This window comes from Anneissia japonica, unplaced genomic scaffold (genome assembly GCF_011630105.1).
Source record: "Anneissia japonica isolate Jap-2015-1 unplaced genomic scaffold, ASM1163010v1 scaffold16662_len1167910_cov178, whole genome shotgun sequence".
Lineage (NCBI taxonomy): Eukaryota > Metazoa > Echinodermata > Crinoidea > Comatulida > Comatulidae > Anneissia > Anneissia japonica.
The window spans coordinates 837,373-855,717 of NW_022732216.1; the positions used below are offsets into that span (position 1 = coordinate 837,373).

The window sequence follows — 18,345 nt, forward strand, 5'->3', positions numbered from 1 at the left end:
CCTCTACACCCCGGCCTATTTCAATTTACTCTCCTGTTACTTTCAAATTTCTCCTGCTACTCAAATTCATAAATAAACCCCTGTACTGTCATCATTTTATAGCAAAATTCAAGAATTTTGTAGTTTTAATCTTTACTAAAATAGCTGGTCGTTTTTAAGGTACACATAGTAGATTTTAAAAAGTTAAAACAGTGATTTTTATTTTGCCTTTTTACTACATTACTGTTTTAACTTGTTAATATCTTAACATATTTCACGTCATTGTCAAGTTGTTTTGTTTTGTAATTTCTCGTGTAACTTTATCTTTCTTAACCAAGACTTGCACAAAGGAAAAACCAATTCCTATTTTAAAATGGACAATAAAGTGTCCTTTATTCTACTTAGGTTTACATACTTAGGTGATGTACTGGATGCAGGACTAAAGTTCTCTACATCCAGATCCAAACCGGTTAATTCTGGAATTTTGTATTTTCTCATTATAGTACAAATTTACTGGTTGATTCTTTCAGAATGTATTCAATCCACTTTCTAATGAATAGAGGGCGGTTATTCTCACAACTTCGTTCATATGTTCGGATTTTTCATGTAATTTTATTCTTTTTAACCAAGACTGTTGCAAAGGAAAAACAAACTCCTATTTTAAAATGGACTGTTTTCGACTTTAAAACGATACACGTAAACGAAATGTGAGTCTCTGGATTTGCACATTGACCGTTTATTCATAATAAACCTCTGTTAACTTTTAAAAAAAAATAGAACCTAACGTAACATCTTTGAATAAATCTTTATGGAATAGAGGTTCAAGCGTACTGCACATAAGGTTAGCCTATGTTTGATTAACATGTCGTAATGGTGACAGAACTGGTCGCTGTTATTAGTATTACAGTACCGGTATGATTACATCACATAGTTGTAATGGCCTAGATGAAAGCAACTTTATAAATTGAAGTCTAAATACATTTGAAAAAATTACAACTTACGTGATTACCCAAACTCAAATCAAATGTTCAAAATGCGCTATACTAGTATATATGGAGTGCCAAAGTACAATTCATGGAAAATAAAGTGTTTTTGGTTCTAGAATCTTTTTATAATATTATAAACATCCGTCAACTTGTAGAAATATATTAGACCTTTAGTCATTGTTATTGATATTGCATTGTATAATGTGTTCGTGTTTCTTGCACTTATTTATGAGGAAAAAAGCATCATTTCATATAATTATGGAAATAGTAAGAAATTTTGAAACATTTTTGTTTTCTGACATTTTCGCAATACACTGTCTTTCATATTATTTAAAAAACTAATTGTGATTCCTAACCTGTGTGATGACTGTTACTCTCTAAAAAGGGCTCATCAGAACCCAGTTTTGCCATTGGGAAAATGCAGTGACAGATTCGAGGGAGGTCACCAGCCCCGGCAACCTAGAGGTGCAAAATCATAACATTTTCCATCAGTCTCAACCATGATGGGGCTCAAATGGGTGGTCTGTCAAAATCTCTCCCTGGACGCATTTTTTGAATGCGTACGATAGTTTGTAGGGGGTGCGATAGCACAGTCTGCACCCCGTCCCCCCCCCCCCACATCCACTCAGCCGTATTCATATCAATTGTATCTGCTAAGTTTGCCAAAAAATCTGATGTTATTTATTTATTTTTTTTTTAAATCGAAAAATAGGTCCCTCGTGACGAAGCACAGAGCTGCTGATCATTGAGGCTGACATAAGGCTTCAATATAGCGCATGCACAGAACATTTTCTAAAAGGATGATTATGAATAATTCATTATATATTACCAAAGCTACCATACATTAAAAAAAAAATCCCCAGTGAGTTGCGAAAAGATTGGTGGCGCTGTTTCAAAATAAATATCTAATAAAATCTATATAATATAATATGTAACGTACCGTAATGTATTGAGGCTGTATTTACGTAGAGCTGGCTGAACGTTTTTCAAAGTGGGGTGGAAGGGGCCCACTAATAACATGAATGGGAATATGAACCAGGACGTGGGGGGCCAACAATTTTTTCCAAGAACCCCAAAGAGGAATTGGGGCCCGGGGCTCCTCCCCCTGGAAAATGTTGATTCCTAGATGGCGGAAAATGCACTTTCCCGTCTTTGAGCTGGTGTCTTTTACTGACTTTAAAGTCCTTCAAAATTCAAAGTTTTTTACCATTTGAAAACGGTCAGGTAAACTTTCTTATTCTTATTACAGTAAATAGACCTGTTATGTGTATGTACATAATAAACAAAATGAGTAGTTGTTCTTTGTCTCATGAATCGGCAACCCCCCTCCCAACAGAAAGAGGGAAGGGGTTCTCCCGCGGGAAATTTTGATATGGCAGGAAATGAGCTTTTCCAACTTCTGAGGTGTCTTTTTATGACTTTTATGTCAGGCGCGTCGGAAGCTATTTTTGTCGGTCCGGCCAAATATAAATAATCATCATTGCATTAACATGACTTCTTTTATTAGTTTTTTCTTTGTATCTCAAAACACGCACTATTCTATTATATCAATCATTTATACATGTACTAAATAATATATCAATTAACCATTCATGATTTATCATTATTATTTGTCACAATGGGATTTAATAAATGTTAACGTACGTACAAGTATTAGTAGTTAAACATTGCTTTAAATGTAAAAATGATATTTTAAATTTGATGTTTTACACTAGCGAACGTATTAACATACGCCTGCTTTGTACGTCGCAAAAATACTCTTAAAAATGACACGCGTTCGTCTCGAACATGGAAATAGTTCAGCTACGGGTTGTACGCACGTACATTGTGCGGCCTGGACCATGTCAGTGGGATTTTTTTTAAATAAAAAAAAGTGGAAATTGGTCAGTTTAATTGATTAGTATGTATATCCATCAGTTAATAAGTATCTAATCAAAAGTGCTGATTTCCCCTGGCGTTTGTCTTACCACCCTGACCGGAGCCGTTGTAGGGCCTGAGTTGAGCCCCATGTAAAAACGTACAGTACTTAATTCTAATATTGACTCTCCACCTTAAAGTAGATTTCCCTGATTTGTATTGCTCTATTGAGTATTTATCACCTGTTAGATCTGTCCATATGATGGGAATTCTTACATAAATGGTCCTCCTGTCATTAATAAACCGAAAGTTTACTAAATGATAATACTAAATAACATACCAGCAGTCTGTTATATGAAAATCTAACATATTCACCTGGCTTAATTCAAAAGAAATTTATTAGGTTTACTAAATAATGCATAGTATATTGTACCCTGTGTAATCATAACAGATGTTTAATTTAATTAGACCACATCTTTGTAAATGCATTTCACAATATCCAGAAACTTGTAACAATATAACAGGCACACATTATTTGTTATTCATATTGCATTATATTATATAATATAATTATGTTCGTGTTTCTTGCACTTAATTTATTCATAGAGGAATAAGCATACTGTACCAAAAAAATTCTCTGTCCTCGGGTGCAATTTTTGAACGTACGATAGGTAAAATCTCATGAATTATCCAAAGTCCCCCTTATAGGGCATATTTTGCGCATGAACTATTTCAAGTTTGTGTCAGTCTCAATGGTCAGCTACTTTGTGCATCGCAAGGGACCTAGTGTTTGTTCCATTTAAAACAAAAACTTGGTGATTCGCCTCTTGTGATTGTCAGGTCCAACATCATCTTTTTCTGTTATAGCTAACACAATTCCCTTTCATAAATTTTCTTTTTTTCTTTCATAGACTTTTTTCTATTTTGATAAAGTTATCATGGTCAAAATAAATGGGTTTTTTTACCCCCACCCTTCATCTTTCTTTTCTCAAAACTTTGACGACCAAATATCATAATAATCGATTGACATTTATAATCATATTTAATGGACATAACGCTTCAGATCAAGGATGAATGTCATGTACCTTAATTTTTCGTGTGCGCATCATAGCCTGCGCGCAAGCGTGGGTTAACATGTTTAAATGCTCACAATCATGCCTATTTCAAATCAGTTATAGCAAAGAACTTAAATAGCAGAAGAATGAGCTGCTCTGCGTATTTGTATTAAAATTGATGAAATACATCCGCCCTCCCGCGCATTGGGTATAATTTGACCATTTTACTAAGTGGAGAAAATATAGGAAACAAACGAACCAGAGCGGCGCTTTTATTATTACTATATAGCGCCGCCGCGCGGATGTGGTAAAATTGCTGTCCGTGTACCCAAAATGCCTTTTGAACGGATGTTCCACTATATTGGGAAGCTGCTCTATTTATTATCTTTGGTTATAGCTCCTTATAATGGAAGGTGACAAAACAAATATTCTGAAAGCACATGAGTTGTAGATATGATTTTATAGATTATTATGGCTGATCATCATATTGCTATCTGAATACAAAACAAGACCCTCACATGGTCCGCGCGTTCCTCCACGCTTAAATACGGTACAAACGCAAGTTATTATATTTGGATTTTTGGGCTAATAAGAATTTTTAAATAAAAAGAATGTTTATTTGTACAAAAAAAATTGAATTAAAAATTAAGATACATAAAATTGAACAAAATAGCTTCTTAAAATTGAAAAAAAAAGACATTGAATATCTATACTCGATTTGAACCTTATGTGTTTTAAAACACGTGCTTAACTGGCCGCGCCATTCATGCGACGTGCGTTATTAATGGCAATGGCAATAATGTACAGTTCTTTACTGAAACCCCTGTTTTGTTTTGCAGGTGTAGGGGACATTAGGATAAGTTTGATCACCCAGTTGGTCAAAATTGCCTTTGCGTAGGGTTTGATAATCTCCTTTACGCGTCGAAGCGAATTCAATGGCTGGTCGTTGAAGCCTGCGAAATGTACCATTGTAAAATAGGGGTATTTAGTTATGTGAATGTAGACAAAGTTGTAGGTGCAGGCTCATAGTACTTCAAAATAAACAGAAAGGTAATATTAATATTATACTTCTTTAGGTATACATTTTTTTAACATTGTAGAAATGTACCTATTACAGATGATTCTACCATGCACTTGCATTACACATTGAAAATGGTATGGTCTGATTATCAGATCTGAAACCGGAGTTTCGCCGAAGAGAATACGTGGGCCTAGCAGAATATCGTCATTTATAAACTGTCATAACTACTATATTTTTTATGTAAATACATTAAAAAATATCTATACGTTCATCTACACATGCACAAACTAAAAATCAAAATAATAATTCAAGATAATGCAATTAACATTCTAAATTTTAACTCCAAAGCTAAGCTCCTTCTGCTCGAAAATACGGTCGAATACTCTTTCGCTATTCTAAAGCATTGGCTTCTAAACTGACTTGCTTCAGGTTGATTCTTACAAAAATGAAAAGTCCGACGTCGTTTATTAACCAATCAAATTGATTTTTACATATGTTGTAGCCTATAAATAAAGCTACTTGTTGCCACAACAATGCCGAAAATCGGCCCAATATCAGCGGAGCTACTACATAAAAACTTCGGGCGGTTCGCCACATTTCTCCTAAAACCATAGGTTTTACACGGAAAAATTTGGAAAACCACGGTTACAAAATTAGAAAGTCCGACGAGATTTGGCAATCTTATGGATTATAATTAAGTTTACTATAACTGTTATTAAATTTTGAATAGAATGAAACAACAATGGCGAAAATCGGACAAGTAGAAGTAAAGTTATGAAGAGAAATGTGCGAAAACAGCTGAAAATCGACGGTTTCGAATTAAATTAAATGAATTCGCGACGATTAAACTTATCCTAATGATGTCACGTGTCATTTATTTCACAGTCACATTCATAATCACATGTGTAATTAGGGCCCTACAGAAAATTCAAAGTATGAACAAAAAATGAAAATTAGATGAAATAAATTACATTTGAAGCAACGCCTTTAACGCTTAAATAATAACTTATATAATTTTTAAAAAAAGGGAAAAAACTTAATGTAGGCTTAAACAAAATTTAGATGTAAGAGTATTCTCCGCGGGACACCATCCCGGTATTTCTGAGTTCAGGTTTCTGGGCCTGAATAACCAAGTGAAATGTTTTACTAAAATTAATCTGCCATTCTAGTCATCTAAAGCTAAAAATATTACATAAGCCCAAAACTTGAATGCTATAAAAGAGCATTTAGCTTCCTTGCCCCTACCTGATTTAACAGCCTTCTTGACGACCTTGGAAAGTCCGATTCATTTTATTCTTTTATACGAAACTAAAAATTGTATATTAAAGACGGAGAATTATAGAGTTTATTTTCAAATTATATAATCAATAAATTGTACATAATAAATGAAGTGTATACACCTTTTATTTATTCTTTCATTTTTTAAATCTTACCCATGTTTGTATGCCTAATAGAGTGATTGAATATTATTTACGTGCTAAATGTAATCATGATAAATAGGCCTAAGCTATTTATAATTAACTATAGTGAAAATTAAATTTCAAATTTGTTCCATACTTTCAATAAGCTGAATGTGCAATTTATGTTTGATTGCGTCAGAGAAAGTAGAGTTTGGCTTACAAACGATATTGAGTTGTAAATAATTGGTCAAACCACAAATGGACCAGCTGCACCGCTTCCGACGCTCTTGGTGGTAAACTCCAGTAAATCTCAGGTGAAAAATCTAGTGACTGTCAACTGTGTTAACACCTTTGAAAACACTCGCGAGTGATTGGTTGGTTGTCCAGGTGTAGGGGAGAGTGGGGTTGGTTGCATCGCGTGTTGGTTGCATCAGTCCTTATAATTCAAAAAATATAATTGGGAATAAATCGGTTGATAGGCCTGGCAATCAAGTAACGTCATTGCTCGCTGCTTGCCGAAAATCAGAGCGATAGGCTTGTGTTGAGGTATTTTCCTGAAAAACTAACCATTTTTAGGCCAGTATGTAAATTTTCGAGTTTTTAAACATTAATTATCGTTTTATTACTTTATGGTGCATGTTTAACCAAAAACCAAAGTTGAGTTACATTAGGGTAAACTATGAGATAAATACTTCTAGGCTAGGTTGTTTCATTTTTTACTGACACCCAAATGTAACCCTGTCATTGGTGTCGGGGATGGTTGCATCAGGTGATTCAACCAACCCCTCTAGGTCTAGGACTCTATATTATCATTCAGGTATCCTCAAGGCCTAAGCCTAGACCTTTTATCATGCTAGATATCAACTAGACAGTTCTCTTGTCATTATCATTGTAATTTTATGCAGATTCGCGTATAATTATTATCAACCAATAAATAATATATTTTATTAAATGTATTTCTTCACACACACCACAAACTATATAATATATAGGCCTAGGCCTAATTACTATAGAATAGAGAGCCTCTAAATACAAAATAATTGCTAGTGCTTGCCCTCGGGTTAGGCAGCATTATTATATCAAAATGTGATTATTTTTTAATTAATAAAAGGTTGATAGACCTATAGAAGAACTTTTTTTGTATTTTTATTCATTTACTAAATTACTTACATATGTAAAAATTGCAATGTATAATATAAATATTTGCTATTGCTTTTTCAGAAAATGTACAGTTTACAATTAGGGTTTCTGATCCTGCCAAGAAACCCTAACACTGAAGTGAAAACATAAAACTATTGAGCAAGTCGGTTTAAATATAAATTAATCAGGCACAAGAGTCATATGCCATAGCCTTAACCGGTATACAGTATATATTTAGTCATTCTTACTACTAGTATTAAATATGTATTTATAAACATTTTAATGTATGAATGTGTTGTCTAACTGAAACAAATAAAATGAAATAAGAGTTATTATATTATACTGGTACATGCAATTAATACAAAGAAAGTAAAAAATATATCCTTGCTGCTATTTTTATATGTACTTTGTAATATATATATATATATTAATGGATTTTTCCAATTTTTTATTGAAATTTTGGTTGAATATAAATGTCTGAATGTTCTTTAGTATTGTAAATAAACACTGTGATTGTATTATTAGAAATTTATTTGTATTTGTTATCTTTTCACACAGTGATTCAACCTACCCCTCTATGTGATTCAACCAATATCGGTGGGGAAGGTTGAATCACCCGACCATTGTTTTTAAAATGCTTCTCCATCCCATAATAATTAACATAGACCAGTGAAACGTAGTTTGCTATTCAATGGAATGTTAAAGAAGATATATTGCTAGTTTTTACTCCAAGCAATGCCCATTTTTAAAAGCTGTGGCCAAAAATGTAAAAAAATTATGCAATCAACCCCACTCTCCCCTACTTCATCGCTTTCTACCAATCAGCTGCAAGCTTCACTATCCAATCATATAAATATTTCCCAGTTTGGACTCGGTGCAGATACTATTCTCCTGATGACGATTGACGCCTAAACGTCAAGACATTCTCAACAAAAACAGTTCTTCTTAAAACGATCAGCCTGGTGTACTGCAAAAATTTAACAAGAACTTTAGAAACAATTAGCAAGTTAAGGTCAGAAGAACGGAGGGAGGCTAAGGACACATTCTGAGGAAAGAGATCAAATATGTAAGTGGCTGCTGAAGTCTGTTGGTTTTCATTCTGTTTAAATGTCCGAATGTAGTCTTTTTTGTTTAACCTTTTCTATTATGTCCTTGTGAATGTGTAATGTTTGTGAATGTTATTTAATTTATTTATTTTTATTAACGTTGAAGAAAATATAAACACGTCTTTTCAATATTAAGTTGAAATATAGTTAGTGTTTTCACGTAAAATCAACGTTTACAAATATTATATTTTATTTTTTTTATTTTTTTACCCAACACTATTTTTACATTGAATTTACTTTTAAAATCTGGTTGAGATATTACCATTACAATTAAAACATGTTCTCAACATTTTATACATTTTTTTTTATTGCAATGTATAATCAGTGTTGAAAATGTGTTCTGGTTTTCAACCAAGTACTGATTGTTATCTCAACAATAATAAACGTTTAAAACTTGTTTATATTTATAAATTTTGGTAACAATATACAATCTACATCTGGTTAATAGAAAATTGAAATATAGTTTGTAGTTTAACGTATAATCAGCCTATGTGGAAGAAGGGTAGAAATGAACTTAAAATTATTGTCACATTTATGTTATTATGTTAAGTTATGTAAACGATCACGCAATAAAAAGAGGTTCTTCAAAGCAAAAACAAAACAAAAACGAAACGAAGTACACAAAACTGGCGCATCTTTAAATACATACTGTGACTGGATTGGTTTTCTACAAACCAATGAGGAATTTTAAAAAAATGTTATAAATGTTATTTCTTCTGTCACTTTGCAATATCAAGCACAATAAGCGATTCATTATAATTGATATAATTATTTGCTAAGATAATTTTACATGCCCTTTTGTGGGCATGCTCAATGGCCCTAGATTGATCAACCATGAATGATCCCCTTCCTACGGCTGAAGGACGCCAAGGACCACGGTTGAGTCCAGGGGAAAAGCCCCCTGGGAGGTAGCTCACTCTGAAAGTTTAAAGTGGATAAAGTGCAATAGACGCTTTATAAATAATTTTAGTACACTAAAATTATAACCATAGGAATAAACGAAATTCAAAAGAGAGAGACTTTCACAGACAGGGTCCACCCACCTCATCCCCATTATAGTTGGGGGCTGAACATGATCACATCCTGAGAACAAATGTATGCATTTTACTCAGCACTCACTTAATACATACTCTGAGTCAGGTGTCGACTCTATCATAGTGTTTAATTTCATACCCAGGGAAGGCCGCAGAACTGTTTTGAAAGGTTGGAGAGACACTTGGTAAGTCCACACCCACCTCAGTTGCGGCAGAGGTGCGAAAATTTCAGGAAATAGTACCTATAGATGGCCAGAAATGACACTATAGTAAATTCATCATCATCACACCACGTCAATAAAAATTCTCATGGTCTTTGATCTCAGGGATTTTCGACAACCATAGATCTTTAATATGTGTGATATAACAAAGAAAATATAGCTTAAAAACATTGTCTTTATACTTCAAAGCCTTGATTTTACAATGACCTCATGTCAAAAATGGTTGTGGCTGAGATGAGGAAATTTGAAGAAATAGTACCCCTGAATGGATGGCCGGAACACTTTTATATAGTAAATTTCATCATCACATCACTATTATAGTCAAAATTAAGAGTCAACAAATTTCACATGATCTTTTATTAGGGATTTTTGGCAACCATAAAGATCTAATATCCAGGACAACTTAGGCCCAAGGGCGGTGCTAGCAGGGGTCTAGGGGAGCAAAGGACCCCCCCCCCCCGGCTCTCCCGTGAGAACCACTAACTTTTCCTGACCGGACTTACTTTTTAAAGCCTTTTCGAGTCCTGTTTGCCCTGTAAAAGGAAGTCAGTTTCACCTGGTCAAAAGGTACAATTGGAACAGCGCGACTACGTGAGTCACCATCATTAAATGAAATTAAATACAAATTTTAACATGATTTTCAGATGTTCCTCGGTAAGTCATAGCACGAGTCATGATAAAACTCTCAAGCCAAAAAGTCCAAGTGCGGCTACAGCAGTAAGCTTATACATTAGAATGTTTACCATAATATCGGTAAGATTTCTACCAAAAAAAAAAAAAATCCAGTTCGAATGAGGCTTAAGACTTAAGAATACGATTCTGAGACCCTGAAAATTATAACCCCCCTAACTAACTATGCTAAGATTTTTGACAATAATACCTTAATTTGAAAGCCAACATCAATATGAACTGTCTAATCATAAAATCAAACACCAGTGTCATCTAGGCGCGCGCCTATTTCGTAATGAAAAACACCGTTTTATTTCATACACAGAGTAAACAAACAGAAACAAACCATCTTTACAGGCTATTAGCACTATATACTGTATAAAGATGGAGGTATTTACCTTCATGGTATAAACGCCAATTTTAAATAAGGGCCACACAAGCCTCCAAAAAATATCTAAGTAGCGCTATGCTATGCACTGCTTAAATCAAGTAAAACTATAAAGTAGCACCAGTTTGCGACAGCCTCTGTCCATTTTGAATAGCTGATTCACTGTGCAAATCTCAAAAAGTCCCCAGAACGCGACTCTTAGGCAGAGAGTTCTGAGTTGTCATTCAAAATTATCGAGATAAATACATGAATAATCAAGTTAATATAAATTAGTTTCATCTGATCCTATTAACCTATAGCCCAGGCACCTACACATTAATTCTACTAATCGCCCCGGTGTAAGTTCACCTATCTCCTCTGAAACCAGTGGTAGGAATGTGCTCATATCTCATATACTGGGATTTCTATATGTCACGACCACATTCCGCTACTTTTCATGGCAGGATATTGGATAACAAAGCAAAGACAGCCAAAACCACCGAAAATCAGTACCTTTTTTGCCATGTTTCTCGAGTCGCTTACGTCACATAAATAAGTCCCCTCTGTTAAACTGTACCGCAGTTCTCAGATTAAAAAAATATCGCGTCTGGCCCTAAAAGAAACAGTTTGTTTCCATCTTCATTACGTCACCGCGCATGCCTCACATCAACAAAATATAATATGAGCAGCATTTTTCTGCAAGGACTTATATACGGAAGCTTTAAGTGAGCTCCCAGATGTTCAGATGACGAGATCCAGGATCTTGCGATCTGATCATCTCTTCTAAAGGATGTACACATGTCGAGATCCAGGAGCTCGTCATCTAATCATCTCTTCTAAAGGATGTAGACATAAGGAGATCCAGCATCTCGTCATCTAATCATCTCTTCTAAAGGATGTACACATAACGAGATCCAGGAACTCGTCATCTGATCATCTCTTCTAAAGGATGTACACACGACGAGATCGAGGATCTCGTCATCTAATCATCTCTTCTAAAGGACTTATACATGATGAGATCCTGGATCTCGTCATCTGATCATCTCTTCTAAAGGATGTACACATGACGAGATCCAGGATCTCGTCATATCTATTCTAAAGGATGTACACATGACAAGATCCATGATCTCGTCATCTGATCATCTCTTCTAAAGGATGTACACATGACGAGATCCAGGATGTCGTCATATCTACTCTAAAGGATGTACACATGACAAGATCCAGGATCTTGTCATCTAATCATCTCTTCTAAAGAATTTATACATGACGAAGATCCAGGATCTCGTCATTATCATCTCTTCTGAAGGATGTACACATGACGAGATCCAGGATCTTGTCATCTTATCATCTCTTCTAAAAGATGTAGACATGAGATCAAGGATCTCGTCATCTGATCACCTCTTCTAAAAGATTTAGACATGATCATCTCTTCTGATAAATATAGACATGACGAGATCCAGAATTTTGTCATTTAATCTTTTCTACGGGATGTAGACATGACGAGATACAGTAATTATCAAGACATCTGGGATGGCACCTTTAAGCTTCCGTACTTATAACTAAGTCCTTGGTTCCTGTATCTGATTCTAACGACACGAACATGGAAGAGTATCCATTTTAAATTGAATAATTATTATATTACTCTAGTTTATATGTCTCAAACACATCAGTAATACATGGCATGTTTAGAAATCGATCAGGTGAACATAAACGTACGCCTGGGCACAATAAGGCATGATAATGAAAGGTAGGCCAAGGCCCAATCATTTCGGCTAGGCCCTATAGGACTACTCCGGCACAGGCCTAGCCAAGTAGCTAGTATAGCTACAATACCAAAGCGTCCGTGGGCCCCTCTCTCTCGAATTCGGGTCGATTTGGATCGTGTCAATGTGGGTATTCTTCCGCAATGCCATAGTGCATGACATAAACATAGCCATAGCGACACTGAAGTTTAAATTTAGGATCAAGCCAGCTCGAACACCAATCAGCACCTGTCTTATCACTAGGGGCGGATCCAGTAATTGGGGGTAGTGGAAATTTAGGGTCAAGCCAGCTCCACCAATCGGAACCTCTTATTTAAACGGGGTGCTTCTGAAAACAGTGGAAATTGAGGGGGCTCTTATGGAAACACTGTTTGAATGAAAAAAGATCATATAAGGACATTATAAATGGTGGTTAGAAAAGATAATCGTCCAGAAAGCATGGCTCATGACAAAAACGGATCCCTCGTCTGTCCAAGAGAAATATCCTCATTTTGATATTGACCGAAGAACAATGTGTTTCCTCTTAATCATGCTAACAACCACAGTCCCAGGATTGATTGTATTATTGACTTGCTAAAAAGAAAATCTTATGAGGGGGCGCTTATTCAAATTAGAAGGGCCGCTTATTCCTACGGGGCGCTTAAGGAAATGTTCATGTTATGAGGGGCGGTTATTCAAACGTGGCGCTTATTCGCGCAAGTACGGTAATTGTTTCTATCTGATCTGATAGCGAAAATATATTGTAACAGTATAATCTGAGATTATACAACCCCGCCCTGCTTTCGCGCCACATCATTGTAAATAGTCGATGCGCTCGATCCGTTGTTTGCTGTTGCATTATAGGAGTATAATATTAATAGCTATTATGATATCAGGTGAAATGTAGCCGAGCTGTAACGGTGCACATTCTGTGTGTAAAGTTAATCGAACGTATGGGATTCATGTCATACTATTATTTTATTTTTATTGTTTTGTTATTTTTATTAGTTGTGCATCTTATTGGATAATTTTTTTCATATTTCATTATTTATAACATTTTTTTTAAAATTGGGACAGCAGCTAAATCCATTTATTCTATCAGAAAGCCAAAGGTCGAGATGCCACATATGAAGAAGAAAAGGAAACTTTGGAAGACCATATCATTCAGCTAACTATATGCAAGTGGAAGACCAAAAAGTGAAAAATGCTTGGAAAAAACAGTCCCAAGCCGATTTAATTAGCAATTTGGTTTCGTTAAATGGCAAGAGTAACAGTGATTTCGCTGACAAATTCTATGACTTTATCAGTAAAAAATATGATTGGAAGGATTGGAACATTGTTGTTTACAACCCAATCAGCGGGCAAGACAATCATCGGATTAGAGTGTGCAACAACGGAAAACATTATGTCCGAACGCATGGTAGAAATGTCGTTATGGGAAGCGTTGACCAAAGCAAAGCTGCCATTAATAGAGGAACCGCCTTGGATGTGTTCAGAAAGGCCGAACCGTAACTACGTATACATATTTATTTAGCTATCACCAGCGTCCTAGTGGAGCTATAAATGTTTTTGATTCACTGCCGACTCAATTTAGGACAGGGTGCAGTCCTTAAGCGGCAGTAGGCGTCATAGATAAACACGCAGGTATTCAATACCGGGCCCCATTTAGGCGCCTTGTTAACAGAACCAATGGAGAATACAAGCTTCATGCGTTTGGTTAAATAAGTGACAGACTATCTTACGATAAACGGTTATGATTTCTGTTAATGCTTTTTTTTCACATAAAGTGTTTGTGGTAGTTATGGTGTTTGGTAATTTCTAAGGTAAATCAAATTAATTGACAAACATTTGATAAACTTTTAAACTTTCCAAGATGTGTATGATTTCAAAGATTATATATATAATGCACATCTAGCTTAAATTATCTACAAGCATCATTAGCAAATAGATATCTTTTGATTGCAAAAATGCTTCATATCAGCTATTTTAAGTATTTTAATTTAAGTTTATGGACTGATATAGGAGTTATATTTAATAATTAATACTTTTGATTCCTAATATGCTTAATATCATCTATTTTGAAATACCTGAATTTGAGTCTGTTGCTACAATAATAGCCTATACCTGCTATATTTGATACCTGATATTTCTTATTCGATATACGCTTCATATCATTCAGCTATTTTTAAATTTCTGATCATAAGTATATTATATACACTGATATAGCTTTCATATTCGATAGTTGATATTTTGGGTTTTGAATGCTTTATTTCTGGTAGGCCAATATCAAAACATGGATGTATACTAATATGAGAAATACCTTCCATTAGTTGCGGAGGCACACTGATTTAGCTGTGATTTTTTATTTTTACACGAAAGGGCGTCGAATGAGTGCAACATTACAAAGATAGAACCTGACAGATTTAGTTATGTAACTGATATGTTTCTGCAAGTTAAGAGATTCATCCAGTTTGACCATTCAAAGCAAAATAAAACACAGTATCAAGGGTCACTGAACTGTAATAAGAATAAGATAAATTTATGCCATCTTTCTTATATAGTTATTATTATTGACATTTATAAAATACTGACTGAAATCTGACAAAAGATAAAAAATGCAGTTATACGATTCGTCAGGTTGTGGTTCATTGCTTGCTAATAAAGGCCTACACAGAATGTCGGTACCATTATTTTTTAGTTAAATTATTCAATTCACTATAAAGGTAAGCTGTTATTAAAGAGACGAAACAAGAACGTATAGAAATAAAGCCTACACACATTGTGAAGCGCACGTCTGAACGAAAGCAAACAGAACACGTAAAATCCTGCAGTAGATTTACACTTGTACTATATATACACAACTCTTAAAGACTCTTCATCGGATTATTCTTTGGTGTAGATCACGGTTAAGAATAGTCTGTAAACCTAGGCATAGAGAAAACGACTGATTACGATCCAAAAAAAGTAAAAAAAAGTGTAAACAGTCAGCAGCAAAACACAGAGTCAGCAGTGCAAAACACAATCAGCAGTGCAAAACACAGAGTCAGCAGTGCAAAACACAAAGTCAGCAGTGCAAAACACAGAATCAGCAGTGCAAAACTCAGAGTTCGCATTGCAAACACAAAGTCAGCAGTGCAAAACTCAGAGTCCGCACTGCAAAAATCAGAGTCAGCAGTGCAAAACACACAGTCAGCAGTGCAAAACACACAGTCAGCAGTGCAAAAATCAGAATCAGCAGTGCAAAACACAGAGTGAGCTGTGTAAAACTCAAGCGGCAGTACAAAATTCAAGTAGCAGTGCAAAAATCAAAATGCCCTCTATTTTGAATGAAATTTCACGGCTTTTTTTGGCCGTGTACTTACACATGGTGTCAAGTAACTGTATTTGAAAATGGACGAAATGTTGCGAACATTTTATTATATCTGTATAAACCTGAATAATAACATAATAAACTAATTTAATTTAAAGTATAAATAATTAATTTAACAAATATTTTACTGATAATTTATATTATTTTAATATAATAAAAATCTTATCTAATTTCTAAATAATTATTAGAATATAATTGATTAATAATTTTTTCATTAACGATTACATAACTAATAAATAAATAATTTAATAATAATATAAAACAATAACTTATTTAATAAAATTATTAATTTAATTAATAATTTTACTGATTATTTATTAAATAAAATTTATTTTATTTAATTTTTGAATAATTTATTTATGTAAAACATTTTAATTAACTAATCAATTTTATCAACCAACTATAATTATAACTATAATTATTTATATAGTTTTATGATATTTAATATAATATTAAAAGAGTATTCAAAAGTTAAAAACATTAGGCTATCTTACGGATATGAAGCAGTTGATAAAATCGAAACTTAATCTGAATAGAACAAGAACTACAACGTCCATAAGAATATAAAGCTTTTCAACAAAGAATCTAGAGTTTTCAGAGGAGATATATACTCTTTACTGGATAAATTGAAAATATTATCACACAAACATTGCAGGGAATATAACGTCGACTTACGATTTGAGGAACAAGAACTTATATACTCCAATAATTATTTCAATTTAAACGAGAAAGTTTTAATTGAACAACGTTCGAAGCAGGCTGACTTACCCCCAGATACTTTCCCCCGGTATTTTTTCCCAAAACAATCCCCCCGGACTCCCCCCACCTACTTTACACCATGCATTACATAAAAAAAAGAATTCAAATACAAGGAATACATCAAGATTTATCATTCTTTTATAGTAAATCTTTTTTTAATCAATTGCACAATTAACAACAATATTTACATAGAAACTATTTATACAAATGTAGGCAGAAAAGTATCTAAATAATATAAAAAATTAATTACCGTACAAAGTAAAACATTACAAAGCTCAAATTTCTACATAATTATTCTTTTAAAAAACCAAAATACTTTTGATCATCTATTAAAAAAATATTTTAATTTAAGCGAGAGACAGAAAATTTGAATAGCTTAATCAGCGACAATTATAAACTGATATAAACAACAAAAACAGAAACAAAGCAAAGACTCGAAGATGAACGAAAGATACGATAAACTCAAAACAATAAATTCAAACTTTGTTATTGTTAAGAAACTTTATAGAAAAGGGAAACACATTAATGAAACTTACGTTAAAATATTTTTTTTTTATAAAAGCTAACATAGAGAAGGAAAATGCAGACATCAAGGGAGAGAAAGTTAATACCATTGCTAATATCATAATTTTACTACTATGTATTGATTCCATTATTGGTATTATAATGAGAACAAAACACAATTAAATTACGATAATTATATATAGGCCTACAAAAAATTAATACAATCGTAAGTGGATAGAAAACATAAAAATCAAAATTTCGTCTCTGGACATCCTTCCCAAGCCGCATAAACTAAAAAAAATAAAATTTCTCCTATTACAGAAAATAGGCCTATCTTAAAAGGAAGACCAATAACAAGCGCAGAGTTGGATTACTTCACCCATGTCTATAATTTTAGGAAACCATATCAATAACCTAATTTCCGGTATTAAAGAAATTTACAAAAAAATCTGATATTCCCTTCCCTATAATAAATAATCATATTGACTTCAATACCAAAACAAAAAATTGCACATTGAACCCACAGACAGAGATTTTTTCATTAAGTGGGATTTCGAAACCTTTGTACAACTTAAACAATCCAAGAAACTTCAATTCGATTAATCAAGCATGCAATTACTTAACATTAATATTAATTTTACTGCGTACCTAGTGCGTAGTGCTCGAATAGAAACATGTTGTAATAATCGTATCAAGCAGCACATCAATGAGAAATTTCTTTATTTCTCATTGATGTGCTGCTTGATACGATTATTACAACATGTTATAATAATCATATCAAGCAGCACATCAATGAGAAATTTCTTTATTTCTGCTGTCATGAAAAAAGTGTCTTGTGGGTACGAACCTGCAAAACTTTTGCTAACGAGACGAGTATCACCAAGGTAATTCAACAAAAGGACGCACATCTCGGGACATCAAAGGCTATGTTCAGACACAACGACTTACGCTAGCGTAACGTTAATCGAGTGGTGTGAACTTGTGCGCGGCGTAGCGAACGCCAATATTATCGCGCAATCACTGGCGTACGGTAATCCAGCAACAGACCCCAGATTAGCGTACGCCACTGATTTACGACAGTCACGCATCGGTGATTTTGAACTCAGCCAAGATTTGACCAATCAAAATAAACCTA

At 34.0% G+C, this 18,345-nt stretch overlaps 1 protein-coding gene across 3 annotated transcripts in view; it reads left to right on the plus strand.

Annotated features, from left to right (window-relative positions):
- Window positions 1-6,799: 6,799 nt before the first annotated feature.
- Window positions 6,800-18,345, plus strand: part of LOC117115624 — a 25,227-nt gene continuing 13,681 nt past the window's right edge. Inside the window, exons 1-3 of one of the 3 annotated variants that reach the window (XM_033259491.1) lie at window positions 6,800-6,878; window positions 7,520-7,657; window positions 8,303-8,504. The gene's annotated coding sequence lies outside the window, so the exon portion shown is untranslated. Of the gene's footprint in view, window positions 7,658-8,302; window positions 8,505-18,345 lie in introns of all 3 variants that reach the window. The other 2 variants (XM_033259492.1, XM_033259493.1) reach the window with 2 other exon arrangements.